An 18,751-nucleotide genomic window follows, 5' to 3' on the forward strand; every position below is an offset into this window, starting at 1 on the left:
GTTGTTGGATGTGATTGTTTGTTTTCAGTATGGTTTAGGTTATGTTTGTTGGTTTTAGTTGATGGTTATTATTTTTGGGTTTATTTGTAGGTTATGATTGTTGGTTGTTGGTTATGCTTGTTGGTTATGGTTGTTGGTTATGGCAAGACTCCATGACATACCCCTCTGGACTCAAATGAGGTCACACAACTTACTCCATTTCTTTGGCGTGAGAGGACGGTTAGCTGCCCTCCAATCACTTTTGACTATTAAAAAGGACACCAACCCTTTCAATTTTCAATTGGATGAACCCTTTTTGAAGTTCTACAACAACGCTTTCTATAAAAACCTTATATGCCCCCAAATTATAGCTTACGACCTTTGCCCTGAGGGCTGTAGGGGGGGCCATCAACCTCAAAAACATGATTTCCAGAACTTTTAACTCCGTTTAAAAAAATGGCTAGTTCCAAATTATGATTGGATGTCTTTGTGGAAATGGTGGCCGTAAGAGGGGGGGCTATTGGCCACTAATCACTATGTAGTATTAAAAAGGGTACTAGTCCTTTCATTTTCCAATCGAATGAGCCATTTTTGAAGTCTCTACGACAACGCTTTCTATAAAAACCTTATATGCCCACACGACATAACTTGTAACCCTTACCCTGAGGGGTGGGGGGAGTTATCATCCTCAAAGACCTAATTTCCAGAACTTTAAACTACGTTGAACAAAATGGCTATCTTAAAATTCTATTGGATGTGTTTGGGGAAATAGTGGGCTTAAGAGGGGGGTTGGTTGACCTCCAATCACTTTCGACTATTAAAAAGGGCACTAGCCCTTTCAATTTCCAATCAAATGAGCTCTTTTTGGAATTTCTACGACAACTCCTTTGATGCTTTCTACGTCAATGATTTCTATAAAAACTTTCACGTAATTTCCAGAACTTTCAACTACGTTGAGCAAAATGGCTATATCAAAATACTGATTGGATGTGTTTGGGGAAATGGTGGGCATAAGAGAGGGGTTAGTTGCCTTCCAATCACTTTCGGGTATTAAAAGGGCCACAAGCCCTTCCAATTTCCAATCGAATGAGCCCTTTTCGAAATTTCTACGACAACTCCTTCGATTTGAAGTGCCCTGGTCTAAAACAAAGAAATAAATGATACATTGTGCCAACATCGTTCATTACTTAGGCAGCACTATTGCGCTGCCTATGATCTACAACTGAAATACTTCCTGAACTTTTCACTTATTTCACTTTTTCACTTCTCACAAATTGTGACACCATGTGACACAAGTGGGCACAAGCTTTTACAAAAAAAAAATACTTTTACCATTTCTTGAAAATTATTTTATCGACCTATCTGTACAATCGAGAAGATATTGTTTTTTCTTTCGCAAAAAAGCCAACTAACTAAAATATGGCTCTTACCGATTTGATTTGAAAAGGAAACTATAATGTCCGTCAAAGTCTGGTTTTCTTTAGTGTTGACAGAAATCCCGGCGAAAACGAAAACTGTCTATTGATGTTTCTCCGTTTGGGAAATATAAGCCTTGTTCATTTGAAAAAAAACAAGGGAATTTTAAGGAGGGGATAAATCCGCTTAAGACTATAAAAGCAACTTACACATGATTTCTAAATATTTGCTACCAAAACGCCTGGGCAAACGGTGTCCCCACATCGCCTTACCCTGCTAACAACCCGCAAGCACTGACATTCAATATCGTTATCATGCAAAAATGTTTCCTTCTTATATTTCGTGTGCCAGATAGAAACTATTATTCTTTAAAATGCAAATATTTCAAATTAAACACTATTGTCCATATTTCAATGTGAAAGAAGTTGCGACGTTACTTTTGAGGGTCTTGAGGTAAGAAATTTTTGTTTACAAGAATAATGAGATTTCATCTATCCTTGCCCCCCTTTGCATTTCAAGGCTTAAATCAATCACATTTGTACTTGCAGCCAAATGAATATGCTTGAATAAATTGTTTATTAACCCATACTTTTGTTTACATTAAGTTTGAAAAGTTGTAAATGTCTAAAGTTAACACTATTTGCTTTTAGAAGAAGAATTTTAATCTCAAGCACTCGTTGTAAAGAAACAGTTCGAGATCGCAAAGTTTCTGTTATAAAACTGCTATTTATAACAGACCGTTATAAACTGTTATTTATGCATAGTTCTTCTATGAACTGCTATTTATGCAAAGTTTCAAAAATTGATTACAGTTCCTTATTCCCGTGATTTCATTTACCGGCTACACCGCACAACGCACACTAATTTGAGGAGAAATATATCCTACATTTATGTATGAAACAGAGTTAATTTGGTAGTGAAATTTTGAGCAAATTACTGCATAAAGAAGTAAGAGTGGAGATGAAACTTTAGTCTCTTAGGGCTTATTGTGCATTTGCAGTATATGAGAGTTTTGACAAGTTTATAGAAGTTTTCCTTGGTATAACCTGGGAAATTTTACGCCGCAGATTCTCCTAATTTGAACCAGCTTTATTGTTTGCTCTTTAGTGAAACAGACGCTATTGTATCATTGACGTTATCTTGTGGTTTGTTTACTACTCTGTATTTTTGAGCTTTCGGCTACTGTGGGCTGTGTTCGGCTTTTTACCAGGTTGCAGCTGTTGCTTGCTGCAACCATGAGCACATTTTAAAGCTGTATATTTTTGTAATCTGATAAATTGACGAAGTTTGGATACATTTTTTATTTCAAGATCGTTTTCCTTTGTTGAGAATGTCTAGAACTTTTTTTTATCTTTACTGTCAATAAACCATAGTCAATGATTACAAATATCTTTTTTCGGGAGAAACGACTGATAAACTCGTCAACTGACATGGGATGACAGCAAGTTCTCTTAAACGGTGAAAAAATTCTGTCTTTATTTCAGGAATTGAATTGGTGCGTGCCTAAGTTGTTCTTACTATATTCCAGCAGTGGAAAGTATAGATCGGAAATGTTGATGACCCCATAGTTCTAGGTAATTTGGAAATGTCGAGGAACTTTCACAAGCTAGTCACAGTAAAGGAAAAAAACATCAGCAAGATGTTAAAATTTACAAGGGAAACGAATAAAATAAACTAAAACGGTCACAATCCCATTAGACGGGCCTCTCTAAAGAAGTCATATAAAAGATGCTAGATGCTACAGTCAAACGGGCGTTGAAAAACCCGTTTTGATACAAGATGATTCAAGACACCGCTCAGAGAAATACTTTGACTAGCGTGGTTTTAATTGCGTATACGATATTAAACTGTGGTTTTTTGGAGTTTAGATGGGGAAAAGGGTACCATGGTTAGGCTAGGTTACGTGTTTAATATATACTATGCTTTGACCCCCATCCCCCCACCACTAATGTGCAAATATATTGCCTAAATTTGTTTCAAAACTATTATATGGTCATCCTATTTTATTTTATTTCATCAGCACTAACCAAACTTGACTTTTTAGAAAGGCCCATCTAATGGGATTGTACCCTAAAACGGTCTGTAGGCTAATATCTTATCTGCTTAAATCTTCTATTGCTAATAACTCTAGTATTCAGTTCACTTTTCAATCTGAAATTCTTTCCGTAATGTGGAAATAACTTTAGGCTAGTTTCAGATTACCTTAAAAAGTTCTTTCTCTTTTGTCTTTCTTTTGGTTTCACTTTCAATAGAAACGATCAGGCCCTTATAAAAGCTGACTCTTGCTCAAATGAGTAAATATTAATTTTGCTTGTGAACAATAATAAAAAGCTGGATTAGAACGTTTAAGGATCGCTGTATTAAGCTGGATTAAGGATCTTCTTGAGATCGCCCAATCGCAAAATTTCCCATTTGACACCAAATTTCTAAATTTTTCCTTTTGCTCTCTAGAGTAATTGGAGTTAAAACCCCTTAAACAACAATTTATCTTCGCTCGTAGTTGGGCAATTAGCAATGAAAGATATCGTCCAAGAAAAGTATGCTGTATAAATTCTGAAGAACGATGAGTTGCGCAGTATGATGATAGAAGTTATCCGTTACACAGAAAATTGTTAGGTTTATAGAAAATTGAAATATATACTCTATTGTCGAAATTTCTGACGGGCTGAATATGCTTGCTTTATTTCTTATTCAGATTAACACCAAAAAAAGAACAGTTTATTCACTTTTACAATTTTCATCGTATGACCCTGAAAAGTTTTCAGATTAAATTTTGCTAAAATGTCAAATTTAATTTCAGATTTTTAGTTTGTTATTTTAGAAAACTATAATTCTATGATATCTTAAAGATGACTTCTCTTATCTCTTAAAGAAAAGCTATCTTGAAGTAACCTACAGAAATCGATTATGCATCACAGGCTCACTTTGTTCTTCGCGACAGGACCCCTTGGCAAGGATGAAGTTTAGTAGGGGATTACACATCCATTTTTATTGGGAAACAAATCCTTAAGGGATATTCTGGAAAATTGGTAAAAAGGAAATTTGATTTCACTTCTTAATTCAAAGCACAAAAGATTGACTAGTTTTGGGCTGCAACCTTGGCTTTAAAGAACTGAAAAGTGGTAATTACAAAATATTAAATTTACAGTCTATTATATGGTATAAAACAGGAGAGAGAAAGAGTGAGAGAGAGTGAGGGAGAGAGAGAGAAAGAAATAGGCAGAAAAAAGAGAGAGGGGGAATAGAGAGAGATAGATAGAGAAAGAAATAGAGAGAATGAAATACAAAGGAATAGGGGGTTATCCCAAAGTGTTTGCTGCAGTCCTTAGAAAAAAAACTTCTAAAATAGTCAATTCAAACGGGAATAAAACACAGCCCAGCTTAACTCCCTATTCAACATAAAAAAAAACTGAACATATATCTCACAATTTCAGACAGTTCGTGGTAAGAACTGTAAAGAGCGGTTCGTGCTAATAATAACCAAACCTCTAAAAGAAGGAGTTTGGTAACATTGTGTGTATCAAGAGAATTGACCTTTTGTGTTCATTCTAAATATGTAAACTTCAGTAAAGTTAAAGTTACCAATCAAATGTTACGAAACTGAGAATATTTACTTGATTGTCGAAAAGGGAAATATCCCCAAAACGGTGAGTGATCTTGAAGAAAATTAATTTTCCCAATATCTTATTAATAATTGGAGGGCTTCGCTTTTTCTGTGATGATTCCCATTCTCGTATTATTGTTATAAGAATATTAAACTCGAAAATAAAAGTGAGAGCTGAAGAAGGGAGCAGTAGCCCCCTTCCCCATACGCTTGAGAGAGCCTTAGTTGAAACAGTTCCGAGTAATAAACTGTATGTAAGAAGCAATCCTTGTCAATAGAAACCAAACCTTAAAGAGTGAAGTTTTGATGATTATAATGTGCAGAAAGTTTGTATAATTTGGGAACGGGAATTAAACTCCGTGAAATACAAGTTTCATTAAGTTTAATGTTACCCATCAAAAGTTACGTGCCTGAGAAAATTCGGCCGATTTTCGAAAAAAGGGGGAAAGACCCCCTAAAAGCTATAGAACCTTAATGAAAATCACACCATCATATTCAGCGTATCAGAGAACCCTACTGTAGAGGTTTCAAGCTCCTATCTACAACAATGTGGAATTTTCCATTTTTTGCCAGAAGAAAGATCACGGATGCGTGTTCATTTGTTTATTTGTTTTTTTTTCCCAGGGGTGATCGTATCGACCTAACCTAACCTCTCAATTACTTGGACTATCTGTCTTGGCTTTTCTCTGTCTACAATTACCCAGCCCAGTCTTGATGCAACCTATGCAACCTATTGCAAAATACTTGATAACTTCAATTCAATTTTTTGTTTGTTTTTTTTTCTTTTCCCCAGGGGTAATCGTATTGACCCAGTGGTCCTAGAATTTCGTAGGAGGGCTCATTAAAACGGAAATTAAAAGTTCTAGTGCCCTTTTTAAGTGACCAAAAAATGGAGGGCAACTAGGCCCCCTCCCACGCTCGTTTTTCTCAGTCACCCAATTAAAATTTTGAGAGAGCCATTGTGTTCAGCATAGTCGAAAATCTAATAAATATGTCTTTTAGGATGACTTAATCCCCCACAGTTCCCAGAGGAAGGGCTGCAAGTTATAAAATTTGCCCATTGCTTACATATTGTATTGGTTATTGGGAAGTATACAGACATTTTCAGGAAGGATTTTTTCTGGTGGGGGGGCTGGAGGAGGGGGTTACTAGAGTCTTTCCGTGGAGGATGTTTCTTTGGGGTAAGGGACATTTCTATGAAGGGGCGCCGGATTTCCAAGCATTATTTAAAAAACGATCAGAAATTAAATTTAAAAAAACATATTTTTTCAACTGAAAGTAAGAAGCAATATTAGAACTTAGAATAAACAAAAGTCACAACGTATATGAGGGAGGTCTCCCCCAAGTCAAAAACTCATTAGTAACGCTACAGTTTTTATTAGGGGTGTAAATAGAGCTATCTACTCTATTTAAACTACCGTTGTGATTAAAGGGGGTGTGAATTAATTTTTTTTTTAAGTTTTAACGTAAAGAGCGTGGTATTGACTAAGGGGAGAACCCCATCATATACGTAGTAACATATACGTATTAAAAAAAACAATAAAGAAGAACAAGCAATAGTAATCAAAACTTTTAAAAACGGAATTTTGATGTCAATAAATGTATCAAAATAATAGGCTTATAATGCTGATTCTAAATATAAAAATTTTATTAAGTTTAGTATTTCTCATCAAAGGTTATGGGACCGAAAATACACGACTGATTATTTAAAGAGGGAGGAAACAATCCCTAAAAGTGAAAGGATTAGAATGAAAATCACACCGTCGGATTCAGCGTATCAAAAAACCTTAATATTCAGGTTTCAAGCTCATATCTGCAAAAATCTGCAACTTTGTATTTTTGGCCAGAAGAAAAATATACGAATATAGAAGTTCGTTACGTAAGTTAATTTGTAAATTACGTCAGAACCAAATTTAGAGACAGCCATTTAGCAAAAGAAGAGTAAAATTTTTATGCAAATTTTGTTTACTTATTTAATGACGGTGAGCCATAATAAAAGCTGCATTAACTAAAAAACGATCAGAAATTAAATAAAAAAACAAGTTTTCTAAACTGAAAGTAAGGAATGACATTAAAACTTAAAACGAACAGAAATTATTCCGTATATGAAAGGGGCTGTCCCCTCCTCAACGCCTCGCTCTTTACGCTAAAGTTTGACTCTGTCTCACAACTTTATTTTTAAAACAATAAAAATTTAGCGTAAGGAGCGAGTCGTTGAGGAGGGGACAGCCCCTTTCATATACGGAATAATTTCTGTTCGTTTTAAGTTTTAATGACGCTCCTTACTTTCAGTTTAAAAAACTTTTTTTTGTTTAATTTTGTACCGGTTCCACAACGGTGTCCCGAAGGAAGCAGAGACCGTCTGTTGGCGTATAAATTAGATACGATATTTATTTGTAACTGAAAGTTGGCCTGATGTCAGAAAGCGGTTTTACTGTGAACACCTTCTAATGACTTATTTCATTCATTTGTCTGTTAACGAACTGAAAGTAGGTACACCTCAAACGGATTCATTTGAAGCTTTTCGGAATCCTCTTTTTCAACGGATGACTCGTCTACGGTATTGCTAATCAACTCTAATGAATGAAGAATTATGTAGTTTTATTCGGAAATTTTTGTTAATGTCAAAAGTGTAGCATTGTTCGATCAGATATTTCATAGTGGCTGTGTAGTTTTTGGTGTCATTTTAACTTGATTTTATGTGTACTAGTGTACCTGCACACAGGTGGGGGAGGGTCTTGGTGATGGTAGAGATTGCTACAAAAGATCCCATTATTTACGGATAAATTAAAAATAATGGTATAGAATGCAAATAACATATTCTATTGTATTCCGCTGCGGGAGCAAGAATCGGTCCTTTGTATGCACCCATTTCTATTTCTTGAGATCTTATATATTTAAACCAGCTGTTTAGGACATAAATAAGCTATGCTAAAGAGGTTCGCTCAAATTCATTTATAAGAAATCGTGAGGTGGAAGGAGTATAAAGTTTGTAGGTCTGCCTCTGGTTGATGATCTCTGCAAATGCTGTTTGTTATCTGCGTCTGAAGATTGTCAAGACTATTGAAAATTAGGACTATATGACGGACGACCAAAATTGTACTTCAGCGGTCAGTTTTCCTCTTCGTTTGTTTCGAATGACTCTACGCAAACCACGTACAATCTCACAATAACATAGTAGTAATGACCTTTCTGTTATTGGCACACTACTAGTGCAACACAACGGCTTCTCAAACAATTTCAATGGGACATTTCTGATCTTCCGCCGTTTAGTTCTGAATTGGCCCCCAGCGAGTTTCATCTTTTTCCTGAAGTGAATACTTGGCTTGGAGGGAAGCATTTTCAAACCAATAAAGGATTTCAAACCAAGGTCAAGGATCAATTGAATTCATTGACGGTGACATTCTTTGAATAGGGTATTGAAAAGCTTTTCCACAGATATGACAAATGTCACAATTTTATTGGTGATTATGTCGGAAAGTAACCGTAAGCGTAACAATCTTTTGGTAATAAAATTGTTGTTTTATGTGAGCTTGTGTTTCATTTATAGCCTATCTGAGGTTGAAAAAACCTCGTATTTAAATGAATAGCTCTATTCTAATTGGAAAACTGTCAACCTACTTCAGGGCCTGTGAAATCATTACAATTCTTCTGTAACTCCAACCACATATTTGGCAACTGGGGCAAGTAAATTGTACTGGAAAATTACATATACTTCCTAAGAGTAGCATTTTCCTCTCTTGACCAGCTTTTTGATTGAGAAGAGAGTAGAGAAGAGATGATAGAGAATAGATTCTTCTTTCAGAGGTAACGCTATAGCGTTGCCTATAGTAAAGGCCATATGGCTTCAATGTTTTATTGATTTTTTTTTCCAAGAGGCACTGCATATGGAAGGGATGGTCGTAAAAACTTCAGAGGGGGCTCATTCGATTGGAAATCGGAAGTTCTAGTGCTCTTTTTAATGTCAAAAGTAATTGGAAAGCAGATATTGGAATAAAAGACATGGCATATAAAATCAACAGCATCATTTGGCAAGCAGCAATACATTGTCGAAAGCTTTTTGAATCCGCAATAATTAGGCCATATCTAACGTTATTCCACACTATTAGACATAATTGACGAAGTTGGAGCTTTTCGCGGTTCAATTATTTTATTTTTTTATTTTTAATCTCATCACCAAGTTTGGGTTTAAGTCGCCAATGCAATTAGGTTTTGTGTAGTTTTTATGCTCAGGGGTAACAAGGTCGTCTAACAAACCAAGGTCATCTTTGGTGGAGATTTCATTTTTTCTGGTTGTTGTACCTGATATTATTTTTTCATTTGGATTTGAGGCTAATAAATATTTAGTTTATTTTTTAATCACGGAAATTGGCTTGAAAGCAAGATCCCATGCCACTTTCAAGACAGGAGAAATGCAAGTGCTAAATACAAAAATCTGATGTCTGGTATAGACCTGAGCGAACAACGAAAAGTGTTTTTACCGTAAAAAAAATGCATGGCACCAATTCAATAAAATTTAGGGGGCGGGGCTTGCAATGATTTTTTTTCTATTTTATATGAATATACAAAAAATTTATTTTTCCAAATTTAAAGAAAACTTTGTATTTTAAAATTTTATTTGGCAGAAATACAAAAAAAAGGTTTTCAAAATGCAATGGGCAACTACCACACCTTTCCTCTCTCCCTTTAATTTGAGTTCCTGAAAAACAAATCGTTGTGTTTTGGGGCAAAGTAACACAGCATTAGCTTGTAATAAATGGTGCATTTTTGAAAATGTAAAAGGGATATACGAATACAGTCGTACAGTCGAAAGTATGTGTGTCTGCTTGTCTGTCCCTTATGCATTACTACACTGTTAATCCGATCGCTAAGAAATTTAAGAAGTTGTTGAATGACTCTTGCGAAGATTTTTAGGAATAAATCACCTCCCTCCTAAGGCCCTCTTAGTACTTTTGGCTCTAATGAAACTTGAGACCCCTTAACACTAATATCCATTAATCAATTAACGGATAATCAGTTAACGGGTTAGTCGATTATGAGTTCTGTTAGCTAACACACTTTCGGCATTATAAAATTACTTTTTCAGTAAATTCTTTGAATTCGGTCTTCTAGAACACTTTTCAACTTTAAAAATGTACCTTTATTTCACATATGAGAAAAATTTTCCACGCAGGGGGGGGGGGAATTCTCATGTCATAATGAAATTGTTTTACATTTCTTTCCCTGACTATTTATATTTGTAACCAAAATAAATTAAATAGGTATTTTACATAAGTATGACAACTTTATAAGTAAAGACAACTTTATTCAGCCTGGAATTAACTCTAGGCTATTCTGATAAGAATGACGGATAAAAATATTAATGTTCATATTTATCGATTCAGAATATTATTGTGTTTTTCGATTTTTTGTATTTTTTTTATTTATCGACACGATTCCCCTATGAAGGTAAACTGTCGGGGGAATTTTCTGGGGAGAAATCTTCCGCGGGGGGATTTTCCAAAAAATTTCTCTCTTTTAAGATCACAACAATGCGCGACGGGTAAGAAAAGTGACACAGCATTAGCTGTGTGACACGGTATTTGCTGGTATACATGAGCCGCGTTTTCATACACCGTGGGTCTCAACACAGGTTGGATACGTGTAGTACAACAAGCGTTTTTAAAATGCGGGTTCTACGACCAAAGAACAGGATTGGTACCCGCTCTGCTGAAAACGCTTTATGGTAGGATTGAAGAGAAGAATTCAAAAATTGTATAATATGAACTTTTAACCGATGTAGACTCCAGTAATTTGAGTTTCAAGAGAAAAAAAAAGATCAAAAAGTACAAAGATATTTATTCGTTAGTTATGCTTCAGATTTTCATTAATTTCTACTGTTTTCCATAAAGATAATTCAAGCTTTATAATCCGTTTCTATTATTGCATTTCAATCGTATCTTAAACAGATGCATAAATTTGTAATATTGTGAAAGATTGAATTTATGAATAGTTTTCAGCCCACTGACAAAGGCCACAAAAAATTGAACAACAGATCGTAATGAACAAAATTCATTAAGCTCAGGTTTGTAGTTCACTTTTAAATTCTAGCGCCAATTACTGTGAACCCCGTGTTTGAACTTGGTACTAAAGCAGGTTCCAGATTTAAGAACCCCTGGTTTGAACACAATAGAAAACACGATGGCTGAAAACGGTTGATAGCAGACTGGTGTAGAACCCAGACTTCTGAAAACGTCTGGTACAGGGCTGGGTTTTAACCCGTGTTGGAACCTGATGCCTGAATACCCAGCAATGGTGAAAGTAATAATCAATTGAAAGTAATACAATTGATTAGGTCTCAGAAAATGGAAAGTAAAATAGGTCTTAAGCGGAAGTGTTCTATTTTGAGCCCGTACTAAAAAAAAAACTCATCAATTTCCTGGAATTTAAAATCCCTCTTAGAACATTGTATTTTAAAAGTTCAAGGGAATTATTGCTACAACGTTTAATTGACAGTGAAGAAACGAAACCAAAGCATTACTCCTGTTACATTTCTGTGCAAAACCAAACAAAGGTAGCTGTAACGCATCCCATTGTAAGTTTTTTTTTTCATTTTACAAAGACAATTCTTGCTCCGTTTGGACTGCCTATTTTCTTGTGGTGACATAGGCTACTTTTTATAGCCAAAAGAACCCTTAATTTTGACAAAATCCAAAATAAATCCCTCAGTGGTCTTTTCATTGTATTTTTTCTAATCCCGTTTCCTTTCATAAGTTTTATTCTATCAAAGCAGTCTGGAACTTTAGGAAAATAGTTTCCCTTCTTTTGAATAGCCCCTTAATGTTTTCCCCACTAAAAAATTATTATTGTCCGTGAGTGCCAACTTGCATGTTACTCTCGCCACCACAACTTTCTACCAAGACTCCGAGGCATAAACAAGGAACTTCAATTGCTCGAGAGACCATTTAAACATTTCTTTAATCCGCCCTAGTCCCAGTGTCCTTAAACTAGAAATAGTGATCTCCTGAGAAATCAGAAATTTTGGATGTCAGCCTGAAGGAGAAAGAATTGGATTGAGGCAGGCACGTTTGAGCTTATTTTTCTCTAATGGGCTTCTTAAACAGACCGTTTTGTGACTTTCACAAAAAGAATGTTACAGCGGATATAGCTAGTTTATTCCCTCGATTTGTCGAGGGGAAAATACAAGAGTTAAGAATCAGAGAAGGATAGTTATTTAGGTCCAGTTTTGGACTTACAAATGTCTGTTTTAATTTTTAAATATGGAACGAAAACACAGTTTTGTTTTTCTATAGCCTTGAATGAATGAATGTCTTTATTTAGTGATTGAACTAACAAGCGTAATTACACTGTCTTGTCCCAAATTATTCACGACCAATACTAATTCATAAAATAGTATGAAAAAAAATTGGCTAGCTCTAAATCCATCATTTTTTCTTACTCATCATAATTATCATTTCTTTCTTTTTACCTCATACGCAATAATTTAATCTACTTTAAACAATATATAAATCGTATGTAAAGTTGTTATAATCGACTCTCTTATTTCTAAGGATTTGATTAAGACTAAAGGGATTGATATGTCGTACACACTGAAATTTAACTACATTTCAAAACTTTCACCTTTTGACCTATAGAGCAAATACAAATATGTATTTCCTTACTAAAGACAATTTCATTTCTTCAACTTTGCTTCTTCCTTTTTTCTTTTTTTTACAGTGCTTTACGTGATGGAGCTTAATTATAGTGCCGAACATTGTTAACGAAAATTATTTTAAGTTCTTATTTTGACCTTATAAAAATGTAAAACTATTTCATAATAAAAGGGAGTGCTAACAAAAGGTCGCATCTCATTTTTTAATAGACTAGTACATAAAAGAAAGATTTATTCAAAACTCAATAGTTTAAACGGTAAAATGGACGAAAACAAAGGTAAACTTCATGCAGGTAAGCCATAATAAAGCTGAAAGATTTCACAAGTTTGATCGAGTCTGAAGGTTTTAGACGATGTAAGTCATAACACAAGACTGCCCAGAACTTCGATTTTCCTTGTGCTTTTTAGTTTAGCCACAGTATTTCATTTAAAACGGTATTCAAGTTTAAAGTCAGTTAACTGCCTAAATCATATCAGTTTTGTCAGAAAGTGTGGAATTCTCCTTTAGTAATCGTTGTATTGCATTGTTGTGAAAAGAATTCAGGCAAGTTTCACCTACTTGGAACCATCAACTCTAATTCTAATTAAATTTATATCCTCAAAGACAGATATTTAAGTCAACTCAACCTTTTCCCATATTAACGCTCGGGATTATGTTGTAGAAAACAAGGTAAGAAAATCTTTATTCACCGAAAAAGCACCTTTTTAAGTGATGATCAGGAACTTAAGAAATCAATTAAATTGAGAGTGGTGTGACCCAGGCTATTCAAACATATGAAGATTCATACATGGGACAGCGCCTCTTATTTTCCAAAGGAGCTACTATAGAAATAAAGTTTGCTCAGAAAATGAATATTTCGACTTGACTCTGCAAGAATGAATAGGTTTTCCTTTTGTATACAAATATTTAAATATTTTTGTTGTTTTTTTATTTTATCTTAGGCCTATCTATCTAATGTTAGAAAAATCTATCTAATGTTAAAAAGTATCTATCTAATGTTAAAAATCTATATAATGTTAATATATCTATCTAATGTTAAAAAGCTTATCAAATTCATTTAGCGCAAGAGAAGTGCTTCTCAGAAAATCATTAATACTCGTTATTTACATTTCAATCCCACTAGATTCAATATATGAGACATATTCTTTGGTCCATAGTAGTTACGATTTGGAAACTTTTTTCTTATCTGTATATTGAACTACCTTATTGTACAATTGACAACTTTTTTTTGGGAAGAATTGTTTTCAATAAACAACCTATCCTGAAAAAAAAGCTAACAAAAATCATTTATACACAAATCAGAAAGTTTCAATTCCCAAAATCATACTTTTGAAACGGATTGTTCTTAGGGATAGGAACGATTTTCTAGGGACAATTGAAAATGATCAGTATTGAAAATAAATGACATTTGCCTCAAGGGCTAGTTTCAAGAGCCTCTCGAAGGCCTTGTTTGTGAGCTCCTTAGGTTTAACTTTAAATATTGTTCTTTACTTTTTACTGAAGGTGCTATTTCAAAATGATTGATAAATTTAATTCAAATTCATTCCAGTCATCCCTGAGAGATTCATCTCGAAAAATTCAATCGTTCGTTTGATATTAATAATTGACTTTACATTGCATATGTAACCCCTTTTGACCTGGAGGGATAAAAATCTCCAAATTTTTTATTGTGCTAATTAATGAATATATAGGTCAAGTACGAGTTCACTGAGTTTTTCTTCAGAATGACCATTGAAAGGTGCCAAGGAACCGCCCCCAGCTTAAACTGATACTGGGATTCTACTGAAGCCAAGAAGGCTTGACTTCCTCGAGTTCACCTTAGCCCGTTCGATGTAAATTTCATTATTGAGCATATGCATATGAATTACATTCTTTAAAATCATTGTCATTATTATTGGAACAACTACTTCATTGCATTTTGTTAGATATAGAAACGGAAAAAAAAAACAAATATTAAACGTAGTCCAACTATGTTAACAAATAACGCAAATGAACACTAATGTGCAATTTGTGCTCGACAAGAGGAGGCTGCACAAGAAGATTGTGCTTCTTGCTAAATAACAATTACTAATAAGTAACAATAATTACTCCCTAACTAAATTTCCTATATCATCTCTTTAGACGTGTGAACCTCTGTCTAGTTCTTTTCTTATATGCCCTTTTTATATTGGCAGATGTAACGGTTTACGTAAATTCGAAGATAGTCAGTAAACGTCGGTATATGGTCTTTATTGAATAATGTGAGAATACACACAGAGGAAATAATGTAAGACAAGAACAACTAGCTAAGACGAAGCGAAAGATGGACTGCCTTTAGAAGTGTACCAAAAGTATAATATTCCTGGAACGGAAGTTCCAGCTATTGGTTGTTCGATCCTGCCTGGGAACGAACCCCTTCCCACGACTAGCTTTAACCCCAAGAGCCCCCCCCCCCCCTGGACCACTCTCGTTGACACATAAATTGCCAAATCTCTAAGAAATGAGACACCCGGAGAAGGCTTTTCGAATTTATGTTCCAAATACTTTACAGATTCTCCCCCCTTTTTTAAGTTAAATTTCCCAAATTTGGCTTATCCCCTTATCATTAAACCCTCAAACTTTAATTGAATTTAAAACATTCAATGCCCTTCCCAAATTATCCACTTTTCACCTATTAACATTCTACAGCATAAACTAGTAAACAATTACATAATATAAACACTTCACAATACTTGCATAAGTAAACCCATAGTATAAACGAACCACACTAACAACCGTAGTCGGAAACTGGATATTTTAACACTTCACTTTTCTCTGTATACTTTAAAAGAGACTTGTTCCCCATACCACTGAATTTGATAAGGACAAAAAAAGTTGGGATTATGTATAAACTTCGGATGAGAGCAAAAGGAAGGACCGAGAAAGGCTAATTAATCCTGAAAATACCAGCGACAAATAAATGAAAGTGCATAAACTTATAAATAATGGAATAGATATGTCAACCATTGCAGTTTGATTGGTATACCATGCTACAATGACGAAAAGATATCATTCTCAATAGAATCATCGGGGGTTTTGTTGCTGCGCAACGCCTCAGTTTTGGCCTATTTGGGTTTGTTTTACTAACTTGTGGTTCGACAAATGGCAGTACTGCTGGTGATATCTCTACATTACTATTAGTGCTACACATTAAAACCATCCGTGAAGCATCCTACATCCCATGGGACCTCAAAACCAGCTCCCTTTCGATGGGTAGCCAAACCGCCTTGCGAGGCATCAATACCATCACCCAGTGCATCAAAACCATCCCGCAAGGCATCCTACATCCCGCGGGACCTAAAAACGAGCTCCATTTCTATTGGTAGCCAACCCGCTCTGCGAGGCATTAATACCATCTCGTAGTTCATCAAAACCCTCCCACGAGGCATCCTACATCTCGCGGGACCTTAAAACGCGTTCCCTTTCCATGGATAGTAATACAAGCCTTAGACCTTTTTCCTACTACGTCAAGGTATTCAATTATAGTATTTTATGTGGTGTCTTCTCTTTGAAGTTGTCCTATGTGTTCATGGTCTAAACGTAAGTAATCTCTCTCGGTTTCTATTTTTATATCTGCCTTAGCAGCCTCAATTAATTCGTTAGAAATTTCCTCAAACTCTACCAAAATCGCGCGGCGAGACAGTTTTATTACCTTGTCCCTGTCGTAACTAGTATTACGAGTGACTAGTATTAAATTGTCTACTAAATCATCTGAAGGATAGAATAAAACTATAGAACCGTCTGCAATGTCATTACCATCTCCGGATCTAAAGCTTAATTGAATAATTTTCATAGTTCCAGGTCCGACCGAAATGGCTTTTGGTAATACAACGCTACTTGTACAAAACGACTGAAAATTGCAGAGGTTATTCTGTCTAGCTGATAACCCAAATGTAATGGCATTTGTATGGAGGTCAATTGTGGAATTCAGAGCATGCAAAATGTCCCATCCGAAAATTACCTCGTAATCCACATAGGAAAAATAAAAACTGTAAATTTTTATAACGCGTATTCCTCTTTTCATACTGCCTACCCATACTGAAACAGTTAAATGCTGGATGACCTGGTTTCCCGCATGATCCGCCTTTCTGATAGCATTCCATAATGCTGTGTCTCCCCCCACGAGTAAGACACTCTTTTCCTCTCTCATCACAATATCTATCACTACTATGCCTACTATCGTAACTTACCTGACCATGAACACTTCCACGCCCACGACCCCGCAAACCTTCATCATTGAGTCCAAATTTCACCCTCGTCATAGCAGAAAGAAATTCATCGGAAAAAGAAGACGTCTCTCCCTCCCCCACTATCTGTTCTGTCCGTTCATATTGTTTTGCAACCTTGTACGTATCAACTAAACAAAAAATTTCTGCACTATGCTCTAACAAATACCGTTTGTAGGACGGTCTGATCCCCTCCTTGAATAAATTAAGAGCAAATCTTCCAAGGACTACACCATCATCACTGGCTTCTAAGGACACCCTACATGACCTTCCTAATTTTTTTCATCCTTCTATAGAATAGATATACCGTTTCATCTTTAAATTTAACCGCGCCTACAAACTCTGCAACCATTTTGCCTACTTTTTTGCCTGGGGCATGTGCTACAAGCTTTCCACATTTTAAACTTGACAAATTTATGATCGAGGGATCCAGATCTTCAAAAAATGGGCGACACAAATCTTAGTCCAAAAGTGACGCGGTCTGTAAAGCTCTTTAATCAGACCAATTTAACAACAACTGAAATTTTTGTAACTGCGATACAAACTCAATTATTTTTCCACTTTCTGGCTTTGTGAGTGGCGTTATTACTGAAAGAAGGTCAATTAGCGATCCTATTACTTGGGACTGTTGAGGCTGTTCTATTGGAAGATTAATTGGGGTGGTGCTCAGGGGAGTTGGAGGGATTGTTGGGCCCATGTCTTGATCTTTTGATGGTAATCATAAAGTTCATCTTGATCGAAATCAGGATCATTTGAGTCAAATAAAAGAGGTGGAAATATTCCATTTATTCTCCACTGTTTTACAAAATCAAAAGCAACCTTTTTGTTATATCCAGTTTCCACAGGATCAAGTATAAGAATAAAAACTGACATATTGAGATCAAAAATTTGAAAAAGCAATTACTCTAAAAATTTAAATGTTGGTTTTAAACACCGTTCTTTAAGTACGGACGCTAGGTTTTGGGCAATAAACTTCACTTCTAACAACAAGGGTCTAATAAAATTTACTGGGTTGTTTAACCGTGTTAGATCAACTTACGAAAGATAGTCTGTCTCAAATCCAATTGCAGTTGGTCTCAATTAAATCACTAGCGTCAAATGGAGTCACAATTGAGAATTAATTTTCGATTATTGAATTCAAAATGTTAAATTTTGGTTGGAAACTGTCAAATGTAGATCACACATCGACTGTATAAAATCAGGTAAAAACCCCACCAAACGTAGAATGGCTAAGTGAAGGTAGAAATCAACCGAAGACTGTCAGTTGTAGAAATTTGAATTAGAAGGTAGAAGCTATCGCGAGGAAATCCATATTAGGCATAGTGTAACAGCCTATTTTTAAAATGTTCATTTTAAAGAAAGTGTTTCTCAAGAAGGCGCTTTGAATAGAAGCAAGTTCAATAGCTCGTAACATTTCGATGTCTTATTAATCAGTATTTGCACCTCAATATCACAAGCAATTTTGATAGCGGGAGAAATAGCTCTTCAATATTTTGCCAGTATTTAGCGTAAGATGTCGTCGTAAGTACTTATAACGGTCACTCAAATGTTACTTGGAGGTTTTCCACTAGTGATATTTGCTCCACTAGTTTTAACCGCTTGCCACCACTCTCTAAACCTCTGTCTACTTCTGTGCTTATATGCCCTTTTTATATAGGCGGATGTACAGGTTTACGTAAATTCGAAGATAGTCAGTAAACGTTGGTATATGATCTTTATTGAATAACGTGAGAATACACACAGAGGAAATAAGGTAGAACAAGAAGAACTAGCTAAGACGAAAGCGAAAGATGGATTGCCTTTAGAAGTGTACCAAGAATATAACTTTCCTGGAACGGAAGTTCCAGCTATTGGTT

The sequence above is a fragment of the Artemia sp. Qi Xiang Cuo genome, chromosome 2 (genome assembly GCF_049724085.1).
Source record: "Artemia sp. Qi Xiang Cuo chromosome 2, ASM4972408v1, whole genome shotgun sequence".
NCBI lineage: Eukaryota > Metazoa > Arthropoda > Branchiopoda > Anostraca > Artemiidae > Artemia > Artemia sp. Qi Xiang Cuo.